The 27,123-nt window shown below is 42.1% G+C and overlaps 1 long non-coding RNA gene across 5 annotated transcripts in view; it reads left to right on the forward strand.

Annotated features, from left to right (window-relative positions):
- Positions 1 to 27,123, forward strand: part of LOC136995334 (uncharacterized) — a 170,280-nt gene that overhangs the window by 80,793 nt on the left and 62,364 nt on the right. Inside the window, exons 3-4 of one of the 5 annotated variants that reach the window (XR_010886906.1) lie at positions 540 to 703; positions 16,980 to 17,140. The exons of 2 other annotated variants lie outside the window; for them this stretch is intronic. This is a non-coding gene — a long non-coding RNA (uncharacterized lncRNA). Of the gene's footprint in view, positions 1 to 539; positions 704 to 16,979; positions 17,908 to 27,123 lie in introns of those variants that run through there. 2 more of the 5 variants (XR_010886903.1, XR_010886905.1) reach the window with 2 other exon arrangements.

Below are 27,123 nucleotides of genomic sequence, written 5' to 3' on the forward strand. Positions count from 1 at the left end.
AAATCCTTAAGCACTTACTTGCATCAGATCATATTTCTTCCTGAAAAAATGCCAGCAGATTATTCAGAAATATACATTATCAGCTAAAGACTTCTGTCAATTAGATATCATCTTTTCAAAAGTGGGAATCTTTTGAGGAGCATTTGGAACTTTAAAACACTGGAGGAACATGAAAAAATAGGTTAGGACAAACCCTGCAGCCCACAGAGATGGAGCTGTGCCTGAACACAGACTGAAGGATTTGTTCCCCTTTGTAAACTCTAGCACCAGCTGCCGATGCCACTCACTTCAGAGAGGGGGTCAGTGCCAGGGTTCCTATTATCAATGACTGGCTTCAGATATAGAGAAACAAACTCTAAAAAAATCAGCCTGGTGTGAAGGCAAACAGCCTTTCTTTAAACATTATTTTGTTTTTTAAGGATGGCTTCCTCTGACTTCAATAAAAGGCACTGCAATATAAGAACAGAAGTTAATGAAAGGCAATTGTAAGCATATAAGAACTATGTTTCCTTCTCTCTCACTTGCTTCTTTTTTTGCAGCCTCAAACAACTTTCCCCAGCATTGGCAGTTGCTGTGTTGGAGTGGAAGAGAAAGCAGGCGCTTTCTGCAGAAAGCTGGCTGGCTTTGGGTGTGAAGGCCAGGGAAATGAAATGGTTTAGTCACCGAACTCTGGAGCACGTTGCGTTCATACCATTTATGGCAGGTAGACCCATTTTGCTTTTGGGGTTTACACACAGGATTTACCTGCACTAGTACAGCCCCATTGCTTTTTAACTTGGAGTCGGAGCAGACAGAAATCACATTTGTCCATGCTATAACATTAACATACAGTCCTGCTGAAGGGCTTATTTCCATGCAGCAGCTATGAATGAGCTAATACGGAATACGCTTACTTAGATCAGAGGGCTGGACAATTTGCGCTGTAGAGAAAAGAAGATATTCAGTTTCTGTTGATAACTGTTTCATGATGTTTTTCTCTACTTAAACAGAGCAGAATTTCTTATCTGCTCATATAGTCTCCATTACCATAATAACTGTGAATGTTACAGTAATTAACAGGCTTCATCTCAGAGTATCCTTGAGACATAAGGCATATTTATTTCTCTTTTATAGCTGAGAACCTGAGGCAAAAGGAACAAAGTGGCTCAAGGTCACTAAGAAAGGCTGTGATGCCATGAACGCGGTACCACAGCTTCATGGCTTCATCTGCATTGTCAGAGCACCCCCCACAGCTCTGGGAGGTCCAGTAGTCCTGTCCTGGATCACATCCAGGCTATGGGGGAAATACCCAAGCGCAAATCTGGGCGGAAACGTCCAGGCCTTGTGCAGTCCTCCAGAGCCTCACCCCTGGGAATGGCCCTGTCAGAGTGGCTGGGTTTTATCAACATGTCCCACAAAACAGGCCAGCACAGCCTCCATCTCCAAACCAGAGCATCTCCATGCCCTCCTTGACATCTCCATGGCACAGAGAAGCAGCCCTGACATTTACTGGTAGGGTCATGCTGCCACAGCCACAGAGCGCTCCTCAGGAGACCAGCCACTTCTCCACTCATGAACCCCCATGGGGTTCTCGCTATGGAAGAGCTACCAGCAAACTGCTCCTGGAGGCTGAGTCTGTGCACACCATCAGAGTGCTTGTATCACCGTTGCGTTGCTTTGCATAGACAGCACAGCCGGGTTCCCCGCTCTGGCACGGCTGTGGAGCACCAAGCCCAGTGCTGCCAAGATGCGCAGCTCTATCCAGGCGCTAGCAATGCCACAGTCTTCTGGTATGGCATAGGCCATTCACAGTAGCCATAAGCAGCCCCTGCTGACTAGGTGCATGCTCCTGACACTCTGTTTTCCTCCTCTGGCTGCTTTCACAGTCAGGACTGCTGCCCACAGAGTGCTCTAGTATCTCGCCCAGCTACCCTTCCTCCGCCAGGCACCGCTGCTTGGCAGACCCTGCTGCACCGGTTACGAACAAGAAGCAGTGCTGCCAACAGCCACTGTGCAAGAATGGACATGCCCGTGTGTGGAGAAAAGCCAGACACAAGTGATTTTTACAAGGATATAAAACATCCTTCATGAGGCATGGACTTTGTTACCTCCAGAGGGCCTTTCCTCAGACACCCTTTCCCTTCCCTTCCTATGGCAGAGATGCAATGCCAGAGGGCTGAGATAGCTCAGGTCTGTGCAGCCCATACTGCTCTGGCTTGTCATGGGGGGACAGTCTGACAGGTTAAGGCAGAGGGGTGATGGTGTGGCACTGGCCTTCCCCTGCAAAAGCACCTCTAAAGTTCAAAATCAAGAAACAGCCTCTGAAACAGCCTGAGCAATATGGCACAAGAACCAGGCACCTGTTACCTCCTGCACAGGCTTGCTCTTGATGGCACTAGCTATAGTCCACTCACACAGCAGCTGTTGCCCTCTACCTCTGACCTTCTGATGGCAAAAGGAAGGCCTTACTGGAAACCCATGTGGTCTTGTTGGAGCTGGTGTATGTGCACGCACGTGTGTGTGTGTGTCTGTGTATCGTCTCACACAGAGGCAAGCCCTCCTGCATCCCTGCATCTGTGATGTGTACCAGTTCCCTTTTCCTTGTCAGCACTCTTGGAGCCAGCATGTTGCAGCGTGCATTTGTGGGTGCAGGAGTTATACGCGCTGGAGGACATGACTACATGAACGACAATCAGCTTTGCAAACAGCATCTGCCCCACTCCCTGCACCCTCCTTCATGCTCAGGCACCCACGCCAGGCCCTGGGGCCATGACTAGTGACTTCCAACCCAAACCACTTTGTCCTAAGATACTTCATGTTTACTCTCATTTGGTTCTTCACCCTTCTGGAGAAGGAGGAGGAGGTATCCCTTTTTCCAGGCATCGGCCCAGTTCAGAAGGCATGGGGTTCTTCAGTGCATTTGATCCAGACCAGTGTTTGAAAAAAGGCTTTGCCAGCTTTCTCTGGATCATCTCCAGAGCCAGCCCTCCCATAGACTTGATCATACAGTGGTCTATGAGCCCAAGGGATGGGAACACCAGACAGGTGAAAATGACAATGACAGAAAGGCTTCACAACCTTAGACAGGCCATTATGTTGTTTTTGTTTTCCCCATATTTCCCTGTAGCGACTCTATTACCCTTTTCCTTCTAGGTCATTTGTCTGGATTGCTGAGGCAGAGAGCTGTCAGTTTTGATTTGGAGGTTGATCTGAAGGGACAGGATGAAACCTGTTTTTTTGAGGGGTTTGTGTTTTCTTGGGCAAATTGCTGCTAGTTCCAACACATGTCAGTTTGGAGGTTTCCAGCACTAAGTAAGAAGTTTTTTAAACACTGCTTGTCTTCCATTGCCATCTTCATCCCAGCCTGTTTAGATCTGGCTTCCTTTTAGGTGCTGGCTCCAGAATATGCCAGAGTGGAGAATGCGAGACAAGAGTTCACCCTGTCCAATGCTCTGAATGGCTTCTGAAAGAGCAGGGGGCCACAGAGCTGGCTCTGAGGCCTCTTTGCCAATGGCCTGTGCAAGTGAGAAAATCAAACATGTGCTGTCCTGGATAGCAATAATTTTTTAATTTCTTGTTGGGAATGAAGCACATTTTACTTGACACTGAGTGGCTTGTTTCCAGACTCAGCAACCCAAGGAAGAACCTTCTCTTGAAAATTACCCTTCTGCATATGCATATACACGTATGCACATGTGCACAAATGCATGCACATACACATGTCTGTGGAAGTGGATGCCAGCCAATCAAACCTGTGTGGGATGCCAGGTATAGGCATATACAGGTGCTGCCACTGCCTGAGAGGGGCAGTGGGAATGAAGGGTTGCGAACTTTGAGAACTGGTCTCTGGTTCACATTCCCTCTCCCTCTTTGCCCTGTTTTTTTTTGCTATGAGAGGCTAGAGACCATGAGGTAACTCAGGTGAGAGCCTTTCTGTAGCTCTTCATGGTGCGATGAAGTGGTGCAGATAAATTAGAGCTAGTGCAAGTACTAAAAGGGCCTAGGGAGACATGCCATGGTGGCTTGTAGGAGAGCTGTTTGCAGCGCAGACATGCCTCAAATGCTGTGGATGTGCCCTAAGGGCCTGCAGCAGAAAAGTGAGCAGGATATTCCAGCCCCAGGGGGGACCATGAGAATAAGCTCAAAAAGTAATTTATATGGGCCTACCAGGTCTATAGCAGCATCTCTGATTTAATGCTTCCCACGCTTTCTTATTTTCTTGTTAAGAGGTTAAAAGCAGTATACTAGTGTGAAAGTGTGGTTTGCCTCTGCAGGTGGTTGATAACTGATGGTTTATTTAAAGGTGAGGTGGAAGAGCTATGTAGTTTGCCCCAGCTTTGAAAGAGTTTAAGCTGGAAGTTTGGCTTGGATAGCAGTCTGGTGAACCTATAAAGACTTTCCTTAGTCTAAGCAGAAACATACTGAAGCACAGAAGAATTTAGGCCAGCTGGAGAAGCATATTTCAGACAGAAATCTGTACTGGCCAGATTCAGTTTAGCCTAGAGGTTCAGTTCACAGAAGGCTTGATTTAAGTCTGGTGATTTTTATTTCAGCTGTGTGCTGTGTTATTAAGAAGTTGCTGTAAGGATCTTTATAAATTGTTTCATTCTCTATGGAGTGTTAAAACAGGAAAAAAATATTCTTAATATTTCTCCCTCCTCCTCTTATACTGGAACCAGCACTCCAGCTTCAATATGCAAAACTATGGTATGATGGTTTGCCTCAATGTGATTGCTAAGGCCAAACGGGTGACAGCAAGTACCTATCCATATTCGCCTGCTTGGTTCTGTTCTGCATCTAACTGTTTTTGGAAGCAGAGCCCTGTTTTCACATTTTCTTAGAATAATTGCATATTTGGAACAGCTTCTGTGAGAGTCTTTTGTGGCTTCATATAACTTCTTCGGGTGTTTCTTTATGGTCCTACACATAAACGCTACAGAATGACCTAAACTGCCCCTGCTTAAGCCAAAACCACATTTTCCAATATAAGGAGCTATTCAGGCCTCCTAGCAATCTCAGACACATCCAGTATCTCCCAAACAGTTTGTGTCAAGTAAGCGTGAAAGAAATCTGCAAGGGGAAAAAACTGAAACTGAGCTAGTTGATACAAAAAACAAATTCCATTTTGACTTCCCTTTTTTTTTTTATTTTTTTACTATAAGCCTTTTTCCTTTATTTTTCCTGCTAAATTGATTTCTCTAGGTAATGTTGCTGAGCACATATATCCACCCCTCAGGCAGCTCTCTGCTGATTTTCCATATATGTGCTCACATGTACTGTTTCACCCGTGCTGTAATCTAAATGTATACAGGTATAGCAATTTCCTTTTCCACTTCTGCTGATCATCTGGCCCTTCTACTCATTATCAGGTGATGGTGTGTTGACAATCCAAGCTAATAATTTATCTTCCTAAACTTATCTTTCTTATCTTCTACCTAAAAGCAACCAAATGCCAGAGGGAACATCTGTCACTAGATTAGAATGGGAGGGATAATAGGAGCCATAGTTACAGATCTAATTTTGCATATATATAATAAAAGAAATTCAGATATAGTAAAAGCAGATCACTGAGGCAGCCAAACTGGTCTAGTGGCCTATCACCATTTTGGGAAGTCACATACTAGCAGAACATATTTTAGCGCATGTTCTGCACTGGCATTTTCACTAATAGAATGACTGAACAAGAGTCATGATTAAGAACATACAGAAATTTTGCCAGCAGAAACTTAACTGATATCTCAGTAAAATTGGGAGCCCAGACACAGAACAGATAAAACTAGAGAGGGGTTCAGAGAATAGGGTTAAGTCCAGCCTTAGTTAATAAACATGCAGAGTTTAAAAATGATATCTTATGGAGATCTTCCAGAGAAAGAAATGAACAGAACTGTAAACAGAAATTGGACTGAGAAATCAGACATGGAGACACAGACATAGACACACTACATGCTTGCAGACTTAGTTATAAAATAATAAAAATGAGATTAATTTCAAAAAATGTTAACTAAAACTTGTCAGAAAAAATATTTGCAGGTACAAATATTAAGCTTGCAAGAAGTATGGCAGATCTAGATGTAGATACGAAACTAAGCATTACTGCCTAAAAATTAATTGGTGCAATAGTAAGTATACACTGCTGTCTTATAAATCAGAAAAAAAATGTTCATTTTTACAACACCCTAAAATATAGGATGAACCTTATTTAATTAAAATCAAAATTTAAAACTCCCACTGAATGCAAAAGAACCAAGATTTTGCTCTTACCATCTGCTTTGGACATCTAGTCCAGCCTCGACTAACTTCAAAGTGAGCTCAGTTTGCTCAGGACCTTGTTCAATCACATTTTGGAGACCTCCAAGGATGAAGATTTCACATCATCTCTGGGCAACCTGTTCCAGTGCTTAAACCACTATTACGGTGATTTTTTTTCCTCTTATGTCCAACTGGAATGTCCCTTTCTGCAACTTGTGACTGTGACCTCTTGTCCTTCTGCTGTGCACTTGACCTGATAAATCTCTTTCACCTCTAACTGTTCACAAGATGCACTTTCTCAGATTCATGTGCCTTGTTCAAAAGGAAAGTTTCTAAATAGAGTATTGAAGGTTTCACGCAGAAATATTAGTGGACAATAACTGGCTAGAAAGCTGCATGCCAAAATACCAGAGGATGGAGGTAGAGCAGCTGAAAACAATATAGTTGGGAGATACTTTCTACCAACTCTCAAAGCATGTCCAGAGCATGTCCTTGTTTGGAACATAGGTTTGCAGGTCACAAGTAGCAACTCTTTAAAAAAAAACAGCAGCAATATTTTGCAGCTCTGAAATAGGCACTTGTGAGATATTGTGGTAATTACCACAGCAATGTGAGTTCCTGTTATTTGTGCTTGGAACTGATGAAATATGAACTGCCCCTGCAAAACAGCTTAGGACCTTTACAGTAAGGTCTGAATGTGAGACACTGAGCAACGCAAGTGGAGTGGTTAAACTGCCCAAACAGGTGGGGCTAGGAAAAGGGGGTGGTTTTGTGAAAATATGACCATCAAATATCTAACATCTTCAAAAGTTTTGTTTAGACAACCTCATGTTATGCATGCTGGTATGCTCTCTGTGTTATTTTTTTCTCTTGCCCGTGTCTCTCAGAGGGCTTCTTTTATCTGGAATTACCTTTATTTGTATGGAAGAAAGGTCCATTTTTAGCATCCACAGTCACTCTCCTTTGCCACACATGGGCCCACATGGTAGCTCTGTAGGAAGGAGACAAAAACATCACACAGAGTAGGAGACATTTTCCGTAAGTGTCCCAAGATCTTCACCTACTTCAGTGTTTTGCAGATTCAGGTACTTAATGAGGACACAGTTTGGATGAAACTCCATTATTCTGATACTCTGCTTGTCCTCTGCCCTGAATGAGCAGATTTTGTTACAATGCTTTGCTAGGTTTTTCATGTCATGTATTTATTGTTATGAATGGAATCTGTCTGTTGGGTATCTTTATCACCTTTTTCCCCACATCATTACTCTGAAAAATGCAGACACACTTGCAAGAGGTATTTCAGCACATGAAACTGGAAATTTTGAATGTTGCCTTCTGTATATATATTCAAAATTGAAAACAGTTTGACAAGTAGACATAACTAATTTCTCCATTGCTAGGTAAGTTAAGTCTTCTATTTCTCTTTTTCAATACTCACATTTGGAACTCATCCGAGACCTCAGTTTCAAATAATATCCCTAGATGACAAAAAATTAAAAAACTGAAAGTGAACTTTTAGAACTGCAGAATATTCATCAGTGAGGTTGAAATTCTTTAAAATATAGTCTTTTTACATATATTGGTAAAACTAGTGTTTGTTAGCAAAGTTATACTGTTATGTGATCTTAAAAACAGAACACTAATATTTTTGTAGGTGTGCTGGAAAGGGGCTTTCATAGTTTCATTTTAGTTTTAAAAGTCTCCTTAAATACAGGCAATTTAAAATTTAAGAGCATTGTGAAGTTTCAAAACATGAAAGCCATTCATAACTCACTGCTACACATGAAGATTTACTATTTAGACGTCAGTGGAACAGAAACACTTTGCTTCTGTCTTAACTTGCTACTGTTTACTTGATAAAACACGTTGCTAAAACCTTCCCATCAAATACATATGCATCAATAGAATGGGATCCCCATATTTTAAATCGAAACTTTCAAATCAAATTAATCTTTGGTTTATGCTGTTCTCTATTTTGTAATTTTTGTGTAGCACTGAGTGGTAACAGCTTTCCAAGTTTACAAAGGAGTGTTATCTTTTGATTTTCATTGAGGCATAGATGAGGTTTAGCTATCTCTCTTTTTGATGTCACAAGACTGCCAAAGCATTATGCCAAGCAGGAAAAAAAATCACAGTTTTGGCAGATACTAAAATAAACATCCATAAGCCACAGATAAAACCACATTATTGGCATTGTGCATGTTGTACTGCCTACACCTCCCTGATTAGGAAATAAAGTCTGATAAGTATTTGAGAGCACTCATTGCTAGAAAACAGGAAAAAAAAGATTGACTATGGAGCTAGAATACAAACCATAAGAAGCCTGGAGTAAAAACTCTAGGAAATAGGGCTGTGCAGCAGCCTCTGGGAAAGGATCCTAGAGGACAGCCCAGAGAAGGGAGTCCTGTTCTGTGGGGAACAGTTATACATTCCCAAGGCAGCCTCTATGAACAAGCCCGACTGCACCAATGCAGTGCAGTTTGTGATGGACAGGAGGACTGATCTGTGCTATCACTCTGTGATTCTGTTTAATTCCATATAACTTCTATTAATAAGAGGAGAAATCTATTGCTTTGGGTAGTTCTTTAGTGGTGTTTCCCCTTACCTCCCTATTCTGTTATTCCATATATAAATAAACAAGGCATTCTATTTTCATTGCAGCTGTAAGAAACAAGTGCAGTCTCTATACCTTAGCAAGCTGTGAAATCACTTAGCTGCCTGGCATTTACCTCTTGTACTATAATGCTCCAAGGAACTAGTGCTTTCATGCAATCCTACAGTGAAGAAGTGATACTAAAATATACCATGTGACAGCTTCTTGTTTTCTTTTAAACCAGATAATATGACTGATAGCAAGTGGGTCACGGTCTACAGCTTGCTGCTATTTAATGTCCCTGAGTTGAGCACAGTCTTAGTCAGTCTGGAAATTTCTAAATTATCTTCTAAGAAAACACATGACCTAGGGACTTGGAACAAACTGTTTCCCAGCTTCTTCTAGGATAAGGTATTAGCCCAGTGATTATTCAATTTTTAGATGAAGCACTTCTCAACACCTAATACAATCTGCATTTAAACATACAAGTCAGATAGTGAGGTGAAGAAGTCCCTTCTGCCATCATGACATAAGTAAGTCTGGGAACATCCAAAAGTATATCAGCAAAGCTGCAGCAATGAATAATCTTTTCATCTCAACTTTTCCATAAAGTCCCATCATCAGCAACCAGAGTGAGTCTTTGCAGCTCCTCCATTCTGCAGCCTCTTCTGTTTCTCCCCATTCCCTTCCCCAGCCTCCTCTTTCCCCAGCCCCTCCTTGCCAGCTCTGGGAACCAGGAAATACATGAGAACCTAAGCTTTCATCTTAAAAATTAACAAATACAATGATGGCAAAGATGTTTCCTGTCCTTCTCCTTGGGAAGAAAGCCTTGAGTCTGTGAGACATGACAAATCAATGTAAGTAGTTATAGGAATCAAAAGCTCATTGCTGATTGTTGCTAAAGATTACAGTCTGTTTGCACCCCCCCTAAAAACTGGCATTTTGCAGTCTTACCAACCCCCCCCCCCAAAAAAAAACAAAAAAAACTGTGTATCCTTGGTATTGGGGGAGAGCCCAGATTATGTGAATGGAGCAGTGACATCCAGACAGCTTCATGTCACGGCAGGAGTTCTTCTTGCTGAAGAAGTTGCATGAAATGAAATGATGAAGAGATGAAGAATAAAGGGCTAGTCTCAGATTTGAATCTGAGCCCAGGCTGCAAAAGTGGCTGGCCAAAGTTAGCTGTCTGACACTTTGGTTTTAGTGTCTTACTTTCTCTCCTGCCCCATAATTCAAATGATCACTGCACATCCTGTCTCTCTAAAATAGATACAAGAGTGATGCTCAGCTGCGTTATACTCTTTTGGTTGCAGACAAAATGACCAGAATTCAGCCCTCAGAAAGGCCCAGCAGCTGCTTCCACGGGGCCCAGAGCCTCTGGGCTGCTTACGGGCTTGCTACCCGCAGTGCCCTGCGACTTGGATCTCACAGAGCCTGGACCCATGTGTGAGGACAGCCCGACTTGTGCACCTGACCCCTGGGAAGTATCATGAAGAAGAACGTAGCTGGCAATGGGTTAGTTAATACCGACCTGCAAGGTGGTATCCAAGTCACTCTGGGTATCCCCAGCTCAGCTAGATGGAGGATCTGTTGGGAGCCTGTCTCCAGGCAGGCAGCTATTGAAAATGAATCAGCCAAATCACTGTCTTGTGTACAGCTGGCAAGGCCAGGCCCTGACTGTGTGGGCACGATTCAGGACACATCACTGTCTCATTCATCTGCAGAGCAGCAGGCCCGCACTCAGGTGGGGAGTTTCTCCCGAGGGAGAATTGCAGGGCATGCAGAGGAAAGAAGCAGTGGCGATCAGCAATAGCTTGTTTGGGGACAGGTTCATAAATAGCTCAGTTGGCAAAAGAGAAGAAGAAAGAGCTTAGCAAAAATCTCTGAAGTTGGTGCCATGAATAATTTTGTAAGCCAGGCTCCTGCTGTCCTCCCAGAACTGTCCTATTCCATTCCCTGCTTTACAAACCCAACAGCAGAGCCATACATGGACCCCTCTCATGCAGTGCTCACAGAGGCACTATTCCCATTGCAGGCATGGAGCCCTGCATTAGGGTCCCCTTGTTTTGATCACCTACAGAAGGCTCCTTACCCAGTAATGTCAGTAATCGGGCTGAAATAGACTCCTTTGGACAGGTTTCTTATAGACGGGTATGATTCAGAGGCATTTTTGCTATGGGCAGTCTTCCTGGATCAATGTGGGTTCATGGAATTTTTTCTTCCTCAATGAACTTGCTTGTTCTCTTTTCTGGTGTCCTTGGAAGCCCCTGAAGAGAAGGCAGGATGTACTGGCAATGCACTTCTCTTTGTCTGTGCTTGCCATGGGATCTTCACTTGCTCTATTCATCTCTGCATGTATTAACACCTTTTTTTACCCTGACTTTTGGAAAACTTTCAGGACTTTCTTGTGCCATCTTGAGTTCTTCTCTTTTTAGCCAGGCAGCATGTGTAGTCTTGATTCTGCTTTCTTGCAAAGCCTTTCTGCTTTTTTTCTTTTGTTTTTATTTTCTCTCTTTTTCTGTTACCCCCTTTTTCTTCTTTTGTGCCTTCATTTTAAAAATTTACACTGAAGTGAAGCTGCTAGTGTTGGGGAAACTCAAGCAAACTCTTCACTTCTAGCTGTGTTTTCTAGGACTGAGCTCAGGCAATACCACTTTTTCTGGGGACAATGCCTGGCTGGGATGCCTTCATACTGCCCAATTGGTTTATACTCTCTTTTGCTTCAGGGTCCTGATATCTTGATTGTCAGCAGCATGCAGGAGGTAATTCCCTGCTGAGTCTGGCCGGGAGGAGCCACACAGCTCCCTGGCAAGACACCCTGGTGCTCCAGACACCTCCAGCTCTCCACTGTGTGGGCACGGTGGGTGCTTACCGAGCTACCTCGCCTGGCCAGGGCACACGTTACAAAAGCCACTTGGACATGGGGACCTTAGCCTGAGGTTGTCACCTCCTGCTTCCAGAAGGTGTATTTTTTTGACATGCCCATTGTGCACCATATATTCCCCTATGTGAAATCCAAACTGTCACACGCAAGTTGAGTACATTAGGTTTGTATGACATTATACCATCTATGTGTTTGCTATTGCTTTCTGGGGGTCTTCCGTACTTCATGGTCCCTTTCACAGGCAAAGTTTTTGGCTCATGGGGAGATGCTATCCAGTACTTCTTGAATAAATATCATTCATAGCAAGCCCATATGTCAAAGAATTGGAGAGTAATTAGCCAGTATCTCCTCTAATGCTTATTATACCTGCCCAAACTCAAATACCTTACATATCGCATTCTGATTTTGGACAGATGTAATTTTCTCAGTGGTATCTCTGTTTCAGTCTTGTTTTCCTGGTCAGTGGATCAGCTCTTACCTGTCACATTTGTGTAGCTTATACACTGCTGCCTCTCTATTTGAGAATATATTTCAATGTTTCATGCATTTTTCAATGAAAAGACTTTTTAAAATATCTTCTTTTTCTAATGAGTTTCTTACCTCCACACTCAGCCTGTTTAATTTTTCAAATATGCTGAGAACCCACATCTCCCCATGAAAATAATATGACTTAGAAGATGCCCAACCTTTCTGAAAAATCAGCAAAATTTAGTCTTCCAACAAGGTTTTCAACTGGCACTCAAATATCTATTTGCTACTGAAAGCTGAAATCTAATTTTAGTCAAAGATTTTGGCACGTGTGTGGATCCAACAAATTTCTGAGAATGGTTATGAATATTTTTAATAGTGGGTCATCTGCTTCATCCTGAAGAATATCAAAAGCTTGAAATTCAAGCTGTTATGTTGCTATCTCCCCTTTATGCAATTCTATTATTTTCCCATTTTATATGATGTTCTTTCAAATTTGTATATTATTCATAACACAGTATGCACCTTCACTATAGATGAGATGAGCTATTCTTTTCTGTCTCTGGTAGCCCTAGCAGCCCTGTTTTATCTGACTACTTTACAAGTTGGTATTTATTTATCCTCACAGAAGAATCCTATGCGATAGAAAAGTGCATTTGTCCACAAATGTGGAACTAAATCACAAGCAGCAAAATGATGAAGTTATCTGAAAGTTAGAATTTTCATGCCAAAGAAAGCCTCAACATTTCAAAGAAAATTTCTTTTCAAAATAAAACCTGATTTTTTTCTCATGAAGAGATATTCAAAAAGTGATAATTTTGAAATGGGTAGCTTTTTGACAATTTCTAACTGAATTTTCCCCAGGGACTGGAAGTTCCTGACTGCCAGGGCTCCCACACCCCTGCCGTGGAGCCAGGAGCCAGTGCTCAGTGCTGCACTCACAGAACCAGAGATTCCTGGCTCTGAACTGAAGCCCTGGGCATTTCACAAGGAGATGTTGCTAAATTTTATCAAATATTCAGTATTCTTACAGGCCAGTGGAAAACTAATATGATTAAAAGAATCATGGGCAGATTTCCAGATTATGCCCAAAGAGTAAATAGTGACTAAACAATTAGAGGTACACATAGACCAGATTCTATATCTGGGAAAATAATTGTCAGAAATATTACAAGAATTAACAGAAGTTTAATGATTATAATGCAGTACAAAATATTTTTCCTATATTCAATATCACGTTTCTGTCACCAAAACAAAGTTCATTGCATTGTTCTGTTTTTCTCTGGAAAGAGAATATACGTGGAAATTTTCTTTTCCTTTTAAATGTAAAAAGAGTCTAAATACTCAGCCAAATGAACTGGTGAAAATGTCACCAATAAGGAATATGACTAATGCAGTGTCATGTATCTTGTTCCATAATATGACAAGTATAATATGCAAAATCCATCCTGTCTCCTTAAGCAAGTTTTTTTTAAATACAGTAGTAAGAACAGGACATATTTAAATAGTGACACCATTATACTTTCATTATCTGAGTAAAAATGACAGTCTGTCCTCATGCTTCTTGACAGAGGTTATCACCTGCTGAGGTGGAAAGTTCTGTCTCTCACTAGCCCTTCCAGAGAATTGTATTTTCAGGGACATGAATGGGACTAAATTTTCTCTGTATCATCATAAATTCATCTAAAAGTGGAGACAGATTTAAAAAAAAGCAATATTCAAGCCATGTGAATAACTGATATTCCGGTTTGTGGTAGTTCCAAAAATTACAAGTTTTTCCAACAACTGGGAAAAAAATCAGCCTAGGTTAACAACAAATATATTATTTCAACATCTTCAGCAATCTGAATGATTGCAGAAAATATTTTTGTTGTAGTTTGAACTCACAAGAGGTAATGTGTTGCTAATATTTCACGCAGTATTGCATTTCAGTTGTGAACATTTTGCAGAATTAAACTAAATATTGGATGGAATTTCACAGTGGAATATCACTGAACAGAAAAATAAAACCCTTCTGCAGGCAAAACAGAAGTAATAATCCTTTTCTTTTTTAATTTGCATGTGCAGTTTTTTCTTTCTTGGATTCTGATGTAAACAACTTAGCTTGATTGAAATTAATTTTAAAAGTTGGGGATGATACTGTACATTTTCTACCAGAAAAGTTTTGACCACAATATCTCTCTCAACTATCTTTGGGCTATTGATAGGATATTATTGCCAAATGCTTTTAAAAATCTGGCCAGGCATGTGAGAATGGAAGCTGTTATGAGCAGAGCACATCTGAATAGGCACTTATTTGTGTGCCTCATTGGAAGCGGAGATCTGAAAATTTGGCCACAGAGATAGTCATTACTTGGAAACCAGGAGACAACCAGTGAGTACACAAAACTATTGATATGAGCTGTCATGCCATCTGAGCCAGATGGCCCACATATCAAGATTTATAGTTTTTCACACATCTCCAATGTTCTTAGCTCCGTATAATAAACAGAAAAAGAAGACATGGTCCCTGCCCCTGTTTTTCCTGGAAGTCTGTATTTGAAACAGCATGTCATATGCAGGGATGTCCACCTGACTATGCTGCCTGTTACCTGAGAATGCTAGTAAATTTTCTATTCTACTCTTCTTTCTAAATTTATTACAGGAACATAACTTCAAAGGGTACACTATATTTTTGAACTGAACTTCTATTTAAAGTCCTTCTTTTCTAAATTTGATCTTCCCCTGCATCCTAGTTGAGAGTGCAATGTATTCAAAAATGCCATAGCATGGTAGCTTTATGTTGTGAACTTCAGGCTAATGGATGCTGCTCTCTCAGTGCTATTTTTGAAAGTGAATTTTCTCCTGCTGCTTATCTTTTTACTGAGCCATCTGCCAGATTTAGGATGCTAACCAGTGGAGCTGTACTGTGCCATGTATTAATATGGATCTCATGAATCACTCAACAGGACAGATTTAGAAAAACAAGGCATTTGCAGCAGACTTCCACTAAAAATGAAGTCTGGCTAATTAACAGTCCCCTGTCTGCCAAAATATGCCAAAGGAGCAGAGGGTTAAGGTCTCATTGGAATAAAATAGAGGGATGGGAATGATAAGGGCTCATGGCTATTTAAAGGAGAGGGTGTTGCAATACTGCTTGGGTCAAAAGTGCCTTGCACTTTAAAGGTCCTCAATGCAAAAGCACCCATGATGAAACTTTCTGTGGAAAGAGTTAAAGTTGCAAATCAGTGACCAAACTTTCTAGCTGTTAAAGATACTGTGTACATGAAACCACTCGCTTTGAATTGTCCGAGTTATCCAGTCTTTCTTATATTCCTCTCTTCCAGAGCAAAAAGAAAGTACAAAAGGAAGCCCAGTCTCTGGGCCATATTTAGACTGTGAGCTAGCAGTAACATTTAGAGGCTGGGGAAGGAAAGGCAAGTGAGCTGCAAGCAGCTACTGTCAAATAGCCATGACTGAGTAGAACTGCTCCTTTGTAAGAGGAGCAGTGAGGTCATGGCTGGGGTTTTTTGGTGAGATGAAATTGCCTGTGTGCTCTTTCAAGGAACCAAGACCACTGTAAATACCCAAGTGGCCATAGGGAAATATTTTGAAAGGGCTGTGTTCATTTCTGTTCCCGTTGAGAAGCTGACTTGAAAGCCCCTGTATTTACTGATGGGAGGCAAAGAACAACAAGACAAATCCTGGTTCCTGTCTGCCCCTCCCCTCCTCTTGCTCTGGGAAACATCAAGCATAAACACTTAAAAGAATCCAAATCTAGGAACAGCAGGGCTCAAATCCGAATTCAGATTGTGCTCCATCTCTCTCCCACCCCCCCTCCCACAAAACCAGCATGGGCCATGCTGCTGTGTCTTCGCTGTGCTACGATTTCGCAATGAGGCAGTCATTTCCCCTGCCGTCGCAGAGAGCGTGAGCGCAGCCGGGTGGGCTGAAAACCACACGCCACTCAGGTCAGCCACAAGGGACCGGCACCAGCACCACCAGCAGCCCTTCCGCTGAGCAACGGAAGGAAATTCCTTTCTGACTCCCACGTGTGATCGACTCATACTCTGAAGCATGAGATCTGATTGCTCATAACTCCTGTCACCCTAAGTGCAATGGACTGTGTAATTATGCAGACAAAACTTTTAATATCAGCTGTTTCAGCAGACGTTGGTAGTTGTCCATGAGAACGAGCATGACTCATTCTTCATCTGTTTCATTATGTAATGCTTGCCTTCTTATATCCCCCCGCCAAGTAAAGTGGCAAAAAGTGACATTTCTGTAGCGCTTGAATAGCCTAAGCCAGGCCTCTCTACCCTTTTCAAAGTTTCCTTTCCCTGTTCTCCTTCCTTATAGTTTGTTCCTCTGCTTCTATCTCTAAATCTATTTTTAGCTGTAGCTCATGTTTTATAGCATATGCCTATATGTATATGTATACATTTACATATACCTACAGATTTGAATGCGTTAGTGTATTTTGTGCATGGCCAGTGTTGCTCTTTGGCCATGTCCCTTCCTCCTGGGTCAGCAGTGCTGTCCTGTTGAGCTCTCAAATGGCTCAAACATCACTGTACCCGTTTTGTCCATTTCTTCCTTTTTCAGTGGGGGATGATGGTGAACATGAGTTCTTCCTTGGCTCTTACGCTGCCTCTAGAAATGTAACCAAGATATCATGGTAGGAGTATGGAAATGAATATGATTGTCAATATGTTAAGGAAGCTCAGAGCTAAAGGAAACTGATGGAGTGGTTTTCCGTCCAAAATCACATGAGGGTATGAGATGACTTTTCCTCTCCCAAGTGACAACCCCTCCTTTCCTGTGCAGATGCAGAAGTCAAAGTCTTCTTGGAGGTGCTCTGAATGCAAGGTTCATTTCCAGAAACCTGTGAGTGGAAACACCCTTGGAGGGTGAAGAAGCCATTCAGAAATCACATTTCCCAGCTGGGAGTGCATGCTCTATAAAATCCTTCAGTATAATAAAACCAGGTAATGAAAGTGCCACATTGGGCTGTCTCTTTTTGATGTTGAGCAATTGCCTAATAAATGGTGTCATAAACCAGCATTCTAATGTGGGGTTTTATGCCTTCTGCATGGCTTAATTCTCATTAATCATCAACCTAAGCTCTTCAGTTGCAGAGGAGCTAGTACCTGACAGGACAGGCAGAGAGAATGGCTTGATGGCCAGGAAGTCCTGACTGCTGTGTCCAGCAGTCCTGACGTCCCCATCTTGACAGTCCTGTGCCTGGGGCAGGTGATGCAGAGGAGGGCAGTTCATGCCTCTTTGCAAAGTGACTGCATGGGCTCCCTGTCCTGCCTTGGTCTCTCCTGCCTGCTCTGGATATGAGCACCCCTGGGCCAAACACCATGCTGACCTGTCTGTTGCTGCTGCCCTGTAACCCAGGAGGCTCCTTCCACATTGCCCTCAGGCTCCATCCATCCCTGCACAGCTGGCCTCGGCTCACTTTTTCCCTGTCTGTTTTTAATCAATGGAGGATGTCACCATCTATGCCAGATCAGTACCTCCCAAATGATTACAAACGATACGCTACAGACCCTAGTGCTGGTACATGCTAAAACAGGGTAGGTGAAAACAGAAATGAGGTGAGAGCAAGGAGAAGGAAGAGCTCATGTCCAAACCAAGAATAATGTAGTTGTCTTTGCCTAGCCAACCACGCAGCTCAACATCTGTTTTTTTTTTTTTTCTGTTTGCATCTATGGGCAATGGAAGAAATATTAAACTGTTGTATTATTCACTCCTTATCGTGCTCTTTCATTAAGTGCCACATGATTTGCTTTTTCAGTGTGCAAATGAGACTGAATCAAAAGGAAATAACTTTGTGGAGGCTGATTTGCTTATCAGAGAAATTGTCTTGCTCTACCTTTAAATGAGCTTGTGATTTATTGCGTTTACCTATCAGATAGTAAGTTGAAGCTACTTAAAGCAGTTGGACAAAGAAATCCCCAGCATACTGTACTTCCCTACAAGTGGAACAGGCATGTGAAAAAATGAATTTACACAGCTTAAGGCCTTCTTACTGATCCTGTGCATTCCTGCACAGAATTGCTCTGCTTTATATGTAGTTGAACTGAATAAATGGCCTGGCTTAAATTACATTTTGGATGAACTGGGTGTGTAAGGTATCCAGCCAGCTTTGGTGTTTGTGACTGTCACTCGTGTAACTGAGCAGGGTGTTTCACAGACATCTTCTCCCAAGCACAATCTGTTCTTAAATATAAAAATGTGGTGGAGGAAGATGAAAGGGTGGGAGGGAATCCTACACTTGACAGGAACATTCTCTATATTTTGTTAGCATCTCAGTTCTGGAGGGAAAATAAGACCTGGTTTCAATTGTCTTCTACATCTCTTCACAACATTTGGTGATAGTAATGAAGACCAGCAATTATTCTACTATTCTGTCATCTTTGGATTGCTCTCTGCCCTCAGACTCAGGGGAATGAAGTAGCTCACAGTGTCTACCAGTCTTTTCCCAATAACATCTCTGCTTCATAGTGACGATGACTAACATCCTCTTTCTTTGCATGCACTATTCCAGAGTGTCCCTCTCCCACTTCTGCGATGACATTGTCTGGCTCCAGGAGTGAAAGCAGCAGCTTTTCAAGCATTAGAAGCAGCAGCCCAAGCACATCAAAATATCTGAGCAGTTTGACTATTGCAGTAGGTGATTATTGCAGTCAACGGTTGCAATAGTTCCCCCCAGTCAAGCACAGGACCTACAGTCTGGCAGGATACTTGCAGAAGAATACAGAAAAGCTGTACTTCAAGCAAGTCACAGATCAGCAGCATCAAAACTTGTGCAGCTAAGCAAGGAGCTTTATTCTCTCCCACTCTGGCCACCTTTCTTTCCCCAGACCTCAACAAGCTTCCATTTGTTTTGACAGGATTTCTTCTTTTGTTGCTCCCAAACCACCCCAGATTTTTCCTTCTCTCCCATCCCACTGCTCAGAAGGCTGCGATTGGAGGTAACAGCTATTATTTTCAGGGTGCTTTATCATATTAATACACTGGCTCTCTTCCTCCTGGTGCTTTGGAAAAGTCAAAAGCAGTGGCCTGGCCTACTCCTCCCTTTTCTTCTCCCTCTTGGAAAAAGGCCTAGAGCCCAGCCAGAGCTGAGCCCTGAGCAAGGGTAAGCAAGTTTTTCCACACATTTTCCTTTCTTCCAAAAATTAGGGCCATGGTGTCAGAGTCACACTTGGCATAATAGGGCATCTTCTGCCTTCCATGAAATCAAGCTTCTTTTTATCAGTACTTAAATCTCAACACGGTGAGTTCCCCTGGAAAGGGAGAAGAAGAGAAAGAGATGGGCAAACTGGGCAGGAAAAGAGAAAATGAAAATGTCCTCTGCTTTATGTCTGAGCCATACCTCATTTTAAAACTGTTTATAACCTCTCTCTAGTCCTTGTTCTTTAAAACGTTTCAAGGTGTATCATCTGCTTATCTCCTTAGGCAGTACTACAATACCCAAACACAGAACAGACACACTTGCATATATTGGGATGAAAGGCTTTAAGAAAACAAAGCTGGTGATTTTAATTTGCCTGTTTTCACCTCCTCTGTGGTATCTGCCTGTCACTTTGTTCCCCAGTGTGATCCTTTTGGAGGGGCTTTGACCTAACCTGCATATGACTTTAAGGTGCTTTTGTGCTGACAACTTAATATTTCCAGCTATGTAGCTGGTTCTTAAAAATGAGATGAATGCAAGTGCAGAAGCCATGAAAGAACCGCAAGAAATTTGTATCACATTTTCCTGAAACTTTCACAAAACCACTATGAAGAAGGTCCAAACACCATAAGTCTCATTATGTCCTGCAGCAATTGGTAGAGCCCACAGTGAGGATTCAGTACTTTTTTTCATACAGCTGAGGATCTGGGACTCTGATTTCACAGCCAATAACCAGTCAAGTGTTCATCTAGGAGCTCATTAGAAAGAGCAATAGGCAAGCAGGCAGTTGGCGTGACAAGGAATGATAAAGTTTATGTGCTAGGTGACAACACGGTGAGGACATTCCTGAACTGGTCTCATTTCGATGAGTACTCTGACTGATTTTACAGGAAAATGAAGCTACTGTCAAGCTAAGTTGTTTTACTGCAGAAGCATTCTGCAAAGCATAAGCCAAAAAAGCTACAGTGCAGCTTCCAAAACTTTACAACTACAAAAATGGAAAACTAAAAGTCAGAAATTTGAAATGACATAAATGTGTATTTCACTGAAATAAGGAGGTGGTATTGTTTAACTTGTAACTCACTTCTGGCATTGTGCTTTTGCTAAACAATGGCGTAATTGCTCCTTTAAAGGCTGAGCAAATTGCCTTTACAATTCAAGGGGAGGGAATGGAAAGCATTAAGAAAAGAACCATGAAAGAAACTTCAAGGTGTTATTTCCAATTCTCCAACCTTCTCAATGTAATCCATTGCAAATAAAACACTGCCACAAAATATGATGATTCTTCAAACTGTCCCAAGGGAAGATTCAGCATAAATAAATACAGTGGGCCAAATTCAAAGGTATGTTTGAAATAACCAAGTTTACACTGGCTCTCTCACATGTGACTATATGAACTGAAGATTGATTTGTATCTTCTTACCAGCAAGAAACTTGCAGTCCTTACATATCAGCTAAATTCAGCCAAATCCATCTAACTGCACATAAGGCTCTTTCATAATGCTCTTGCTACCTGCATTAACATGTCGAGTATTATTCTTTGAATAGCAGGCACCAGCCATAGAGAGTTTTTTTTTTTGCCAGGGCTTCTCAAAACTAATGTCGGCAGGTGAAAAAGTTCTTCTCTGTATCTGTGCTCGTAACAACACACTTCCACTGACAGTGAGGCAAACCTAGTTTACTTGCACAGTAATCTTCCTTCTAGCATGATGAGCAAATGCCAAAGCTACCAACACATTGAGATACACTCAGATCGGGCATGAAAATGCTTACACTTTGCTTTGCTTTTGTATGTGCATTATTGTTTTGCCAGTATTGCTACAGCAAAAGTATTTGTGGCAGTTCCAGTTTCCTCAGTTTTCAGGGTAAACCCTGATGTTCCTGGAAGACAGCCTGTTTAATTAGGTAGATCTGGCCTGCCCATGTGAAGTGTGGGGAAGATGTGGGGGAGGAGATTTTTGTGGCCTTCAGCTCTCTGCAAGGAGCACATCTCCTCAGAGATCACTGATGCCATGAGGTTGCTTGGCACTGCGTCCAGGTTCAGCTCTGCCCCGAGCCATGCGCGTGCACTGGTGATGATGCCAGTTCACACTGTTCTTACTCAGCTATCCACTGATTCTGTAGGCTGAAGACAAAATAGAAGGAAGCTCTTCTGCTTTGATTACAGGTTTCTCTGCTTGTGGCCCAAAACAAAAGTGTTTTCATTAGTTTTTCAGTAGTCTTTTGAATGTTTCTTCCCTTACAAGAACTGCAAAGACTAGACAAGTCTAGCTTTCATTGATGTTTAACTGCTCAGGGCTGCCTTGCAGAGATGCTTTTTCAGATGGATAGAGGAAGGAACGTGGGGCTGACAGTGTGTTTGATGGGGATAAGTGAACACATCTGCTATGCCTATATGACATTTGCCAATATTGGCCCATTCTGTAGTCATTCCAGCAATCCCTAAAGAAAAGTGAAGGCAATCATTCCCCCCAAAGCAGTCCTCTGCCTGCAGGTACTTTCTCAACAAGTCCATTATTTTCTTTGGGTTAGGGTACTTGCCAGAGCATTTGCAGGGTATCAATATCAGGTTTTCCCTCAGTGAAGTGATTAATTATATCAGATGGAGGCACAGGATACACTGAAGTAGAAAAGTAAGTGAAGGCATGCAGAGATACAGTTTATAGCAGATTCACAATAGGTGCGTATAACAATAGATATGGAGTATAATGGATAAACCAAGACTATGTATTTAATGTAGGACTTTTACAAGGGCAAAAAGAAACAGCAAGTACAGCAACAACAAAAACTAAAAATACCAGGAGAGCATGCAAATTATGACCAACATGATTCTTGGACAAGCTTCTAATTTCTCTCTCTTTAAATCTTTTACAAAGTGCTACCTGTGAGCAGTTCTAAGTCCTGAATGTTAATATATTTTTATACAATCAAAGTCCAAGTAAAGAATCAGCCAAACACCAAGCAAATCAAACAGTCTGCCCAGCAGGCCCTGAAGCTAGGAAAACTTAGACTGCAAGAATCACTACTGAATGTAAAATCCGTAGTTCAGATCTTCCTTTGTCTGGGGGCAAGACACTGCTGGCAGCGTTCCTCAGGGCAAATGTAGGAAAGGCTTGCTCATTGTGTTACCCCCTGGTCAAAAGATAAGGGAAGCCTTTTCCTGGAGGAAGCTGCACTGATGATGCCAGCACTGCGAGTGAGCAAACCCACTTCTGGTACACAAAATTTAAAAAGTGACTATGAGACCTTTGCCTAGGAGCAGACAGCAAGAACATCCAGGATATGTCATGAAAAGATGCAGGCTGAGATGTGGAGTTTTAGCTAATTCCTAGGACATGCTGGACTTTTAGTACAACTCACAGCACAAGTAGAAGTGGGAACTACTGCCGAAATGTGAGTATCTGCACAAACACACAGTGAATAACATTACCTGTGTGGCTGCTACTAATTTAAGACAAGACCTAGTAAATGAGTGAACAAAAAAATCAGAAGAAACAGAGGAAAGATTAAAGCAACAGTGGTAGGGAAGTCACTCGTACAAAAGTTAGCTGTATGCATGTGCATTTGGCAATGATTTGCGGTTTAACTGTATTCAAACTTGTCTAATTAATTAATTAAAAATGGTAGTAGTACTTCCTATCTTCTAATTAGATATTTGCAGTCAACTGCTTCCTGTAAGCATTGCAGTAAATTTAAGCTTTAAGGAAAGGTCTGAGATGAGGCAGTAGAACAGCCTTAAAGAACACTTCTGGAAAATTGCATTCGTATAGGAAAAAGTGAGAAAAGCTTGAAGGTATCTTTTGTGGAATAGGACAAATGGACATTTGAGGCTGCTATCACTACAGGTGTTGGGGGATACACGTAGTAACAGAACAGAAATGATAGAAATATATTGAACTAGCTTTAGGAACTGGCTGACCTCTTGCACTGTGAGTAGTATTAAAGTTCACCTCAGAAAATTTGACCTTGGAAAGCCAGGTGAGGGTCACAAAGAGAAGGTTTATTTCCTCAGAAAGGCAAGTCTGGGAGATGATCTTAGAAACACTTCTTTTTATGTATGATGTGATTTTCAGACATCCAGCACAGGAAGCTGTAGTGGGGATGTGTGAAGATGAAGACCTGAAAGTTTTGGGAACATGAACAGAAAAAGAGAGCTAAATGTTGATGATGGTATGTAGGAGTGAGCGTCAGCACTTTCACACTGCTTAGATGTGACTGGAAGGAACTCCATGAATCCAACAACAGATAAAGAGGAGAAACAGAGAAAAAATTAAGAGGGAAAGGACTGAGTTTTGACAGTACTAGGCCATATCTTCAAAGCATGTTTAGTGGCGAAACTTCACTGATGTCAACAGAGCTCATCTCATTTCACACAAGCTGAGGGTCTTAGATTGCCTAAAAAAGATTCAGGTTAGAAACTGAAGGCTGTGAGGACAGACAAAAGCTGGAATAGCTTGCTGAGGGGAGCTGTGGCCTCCCCATCATCAGAGATCTTAAAGAATAGGATAGACAAAAAAGTGCCAGCGGTGACAGATTTAGGTGTAGCTCGTCCTGCCATGAGGCAGAAGGGTGGACAGAGGACCTGTCAGACCCTATTTACTACAATCAAATTATCTGGTCTATCAAGTTCAGTTCAGGAGCAGAGAGGAATCCATGGAGAGAAATCAGAGAGAAAGGCCAAGACACAAATCCTCTACAGTGTAGATACTCATTCCTGTGAGCAATGAGTCTGCTGATCTGATCTGCAGGACAACAGGTTAGGGGCATGTGCCGTTCTCTGGTTACACATAGACCTTTAATAAGCAAAACTGAGATCTGCCATCCAGTTTTTCTGTACACAAATGAACACTTGTGGGCTAAGCTCCACAGTTCTTTGGAGGGGGAAACCTCAACATGTGGCATTTTGGCATAGGCTCAGCTTTTTGTTCATGTAGTTTGAACAGATGGGGTACGAATGGGGCTGAGAACTTGGCTGTTCAATTTAGTAGCAGATGACCTGAGTCCTGCTCCTTACAAGCACAGTGTGGATGCTTCACGCCAAACTAATGGCTAGGCTACAGCCAGCAATCTGAAAAAAAATACCTCCTGTTATGGACTTTGACATGCTGAAACGCATCCCCTGCCTGCATTTCACCCCACAGTGACTAATAGCTCACTAGCAAAATCCCTTCCTCTCATTGGACACAAAAATCTTCCAGTAAACAGAGAAAATCTAGATGACTTAGACTGCCAACAACTCAAAACAATTTCTGTGGCTGGGAAGTTACATCTGAGAATGACTGGGAAAACAAATGTGATGGAGGCTAGAACAATAGCAACATTCAGATGGAAGTCCACCAGTTGCATCCTCTGATGCAAATGGATTTTGTGAAGGGCTTATTTTAAAGGCACTCCACACAAACACGTGTCATTTGGAGGTAGCATTAGCATCCACGTGGAACAGGTTGGTTTTTTTTAATACAAGAAATTTATATTGCTTCACAGAAATACAGGTCTCTTTATAAAGCAGTAAAAAGCAAGTTACTTTTCTCTGAAAAGATCTGTTTTGCCTGAATGATACTGTTGGTCCAAGTGAAGTGTGAGGACTAGAGGGTGAATAGAAAAGCTTAATCTTTTCATAGACATGTACAAGTTCATACACATTCAATCGGAATAGGTACTCAGATTACAAGCGTAACTGTGTCCCAATTCTGACAATAAAATATTTGTACCAAGTTGTCAAAGTATAAAATACACACCCTACAGAAAAATTCTTCTGTTACCAAGGTCAGTTAAGGCAGATGTTGAGGAAGTAACTTGGAGCAGAAATGAAGAAAGCCAGTTTTCTTCATTGATTTATTCTGTTTTTAATGCATTTACATTGAGGGATCCTGACCATACAGGTCTGGTTTTACTGCATATTTTCTTCATCATAAAAAGACATACAATGGGCTTGAGCCACAAAGGTCAGATCACAATCAAATGTTTCACAAAACTCCAGGGGTTTTCTGATCCAAGATTTGGATGCCTGTTATTTAATATAGAATGACAGACTTGGATTCTAGATCGGACTTTCTTCATCTGCAAGGGAGTCTCTGGCTGAGTGGTTTTGCTATGGTCCCAAGATACCCCCAAAAGAAATTCATGCAAGCTGGCGGGTATCAGAGATACGGGAAGTCAGAAAACTTTAGAAAATACTTGTGGACAAAAGATTTAGTTCAACTGAACTATATTAGAGTTTACTATTAAAAGTCAACTTCATTACCAATATTGTTTTCATCTTAGAAGTTTCTCAGCTTTATGCTTACAAGTTCTAATCTGGGCACAATAAGTAAAACGCAGCTATGTGTATGATTAGCTTGGAATCATACACATAAACCAAATACAGTCTCCTGATTCACTGAATGAATAGTCAGTCTATTTATACATGTTGCTGTGTATTTTGCTTGACTCACATTTCCATTTAATATAAAAATATTAAGTGTAAATGTTCAAGCCTGAAGAGGGACAGCTGAGGAAATTAAGTAGCAGGCCAGGACTGTTCAGGGGAAGAATGCGGTAGCCCTGATATCTGTATGGCTCGTGGCTGCTGGGACTTTCCCAGAGTGCCTGGGCAGCTGCACGTACCTGAGGTGCGACTGAGATCTGGCCCTTCAGGTAATGAGCCAAATCACTTATCCACAGGCGTCAGTGAATACTACCTCTCTTCTCTCTCAATCTGCCTGAGCTAAAACTGTGCAAAGCAAACCTTTTTTTTAAGGTGAAGGGGGAAAAAATGCCTTCAAAAAGGCCTACTGAATTGTGAGCTGGGAAAGAGGACCATTTCTCATGGCTCATAGCACTAATTTCTCAAAATATCAGTGGGAATAGAGAGCAGTATAACCTATCCTGCAAAGGTGGAGTCTGAGGTTTTTCTCTATCTCAGTGTAACTGGAGGCCAGTAACTAGTGGTGTAACCCAGGGGTCAATACTGGATCCAATTCTTATTCAACTTATTCATCAATGACCTGGATGATGGGGCAGAGGGCACCCTCAGCAAATTTGCTGATGATACAAAACTGGGAGTGGTGGCTGATACACCAGAAGGCTGTGCTGCCATTCAGAGGGACCTCAACAGGCTGGAGAGATGGGCAGAGAGGAACCTTGTGCAGTTCAATAAAGGGAAGTGCAAAGTCCTGCACCTGGGCGGAATAACCCTGTGCACCAGTACAGGCTGGGGGTACACCAGCTGGAGAGGAGCTCTGCCGAGAAGGACCTGGGGTCCTGGTGGAGAACAAGTAGACCATGAGCCAGCAATGTGCCCTTGTGGCCAAGAAGGCCAATGGTATCCTGGGTCAAGGGAGGTGATCCTCCCTCTCTACTCAGCCACACCTGGAGTACTGCGTCCAGCTCTGGGCTCCCCAGTACAAGAGAGATATGAAAATACTGGAGTGAGTCCAGCGAAGGGCCACTAAGATGATTAAGGGACTGGAACATCTCTCATATGAGGAAAGGTTGAGAGAGCTGGGACTGTTCAGCCTGGAGAAGAGAAGACTTTCCAGGGATCTTATCAACGTGTATAAGTTTCTGAAGGAAGTTGTAAAGAGGATGGGGTCAGATTCTTTTCAGTGGTGCCCAGTGATAGAATGAGAGACAACAGGCACAAACTGAAACACAGGAAGTTCCATCTGAACATGAGGAAAAACTTTTTCACTGAGGGTGACAGAGCACTGGAACAGATTGCCCAGAGAGACTATGGAGCCTCCATCCTTGGAGATATTCAAAAGCCATCTGGACAGAGTCCTGGGCAACCTGCTCTAGGTGATCCTG

This window comes from Apteryx mantelli, chromosome Z (genome assembly GCF_036417845.1).
Source record: "Apteryx mantelli isolate bAptMan1 chromosome Z, bAptMan1.hap1, whole genome shotgun sequence".
NCBI lineage: Eukaryota > Metazoa > Chordata > Aves > Apterygiformes > Apterygidae > Apteryx > Apteryx mantelli.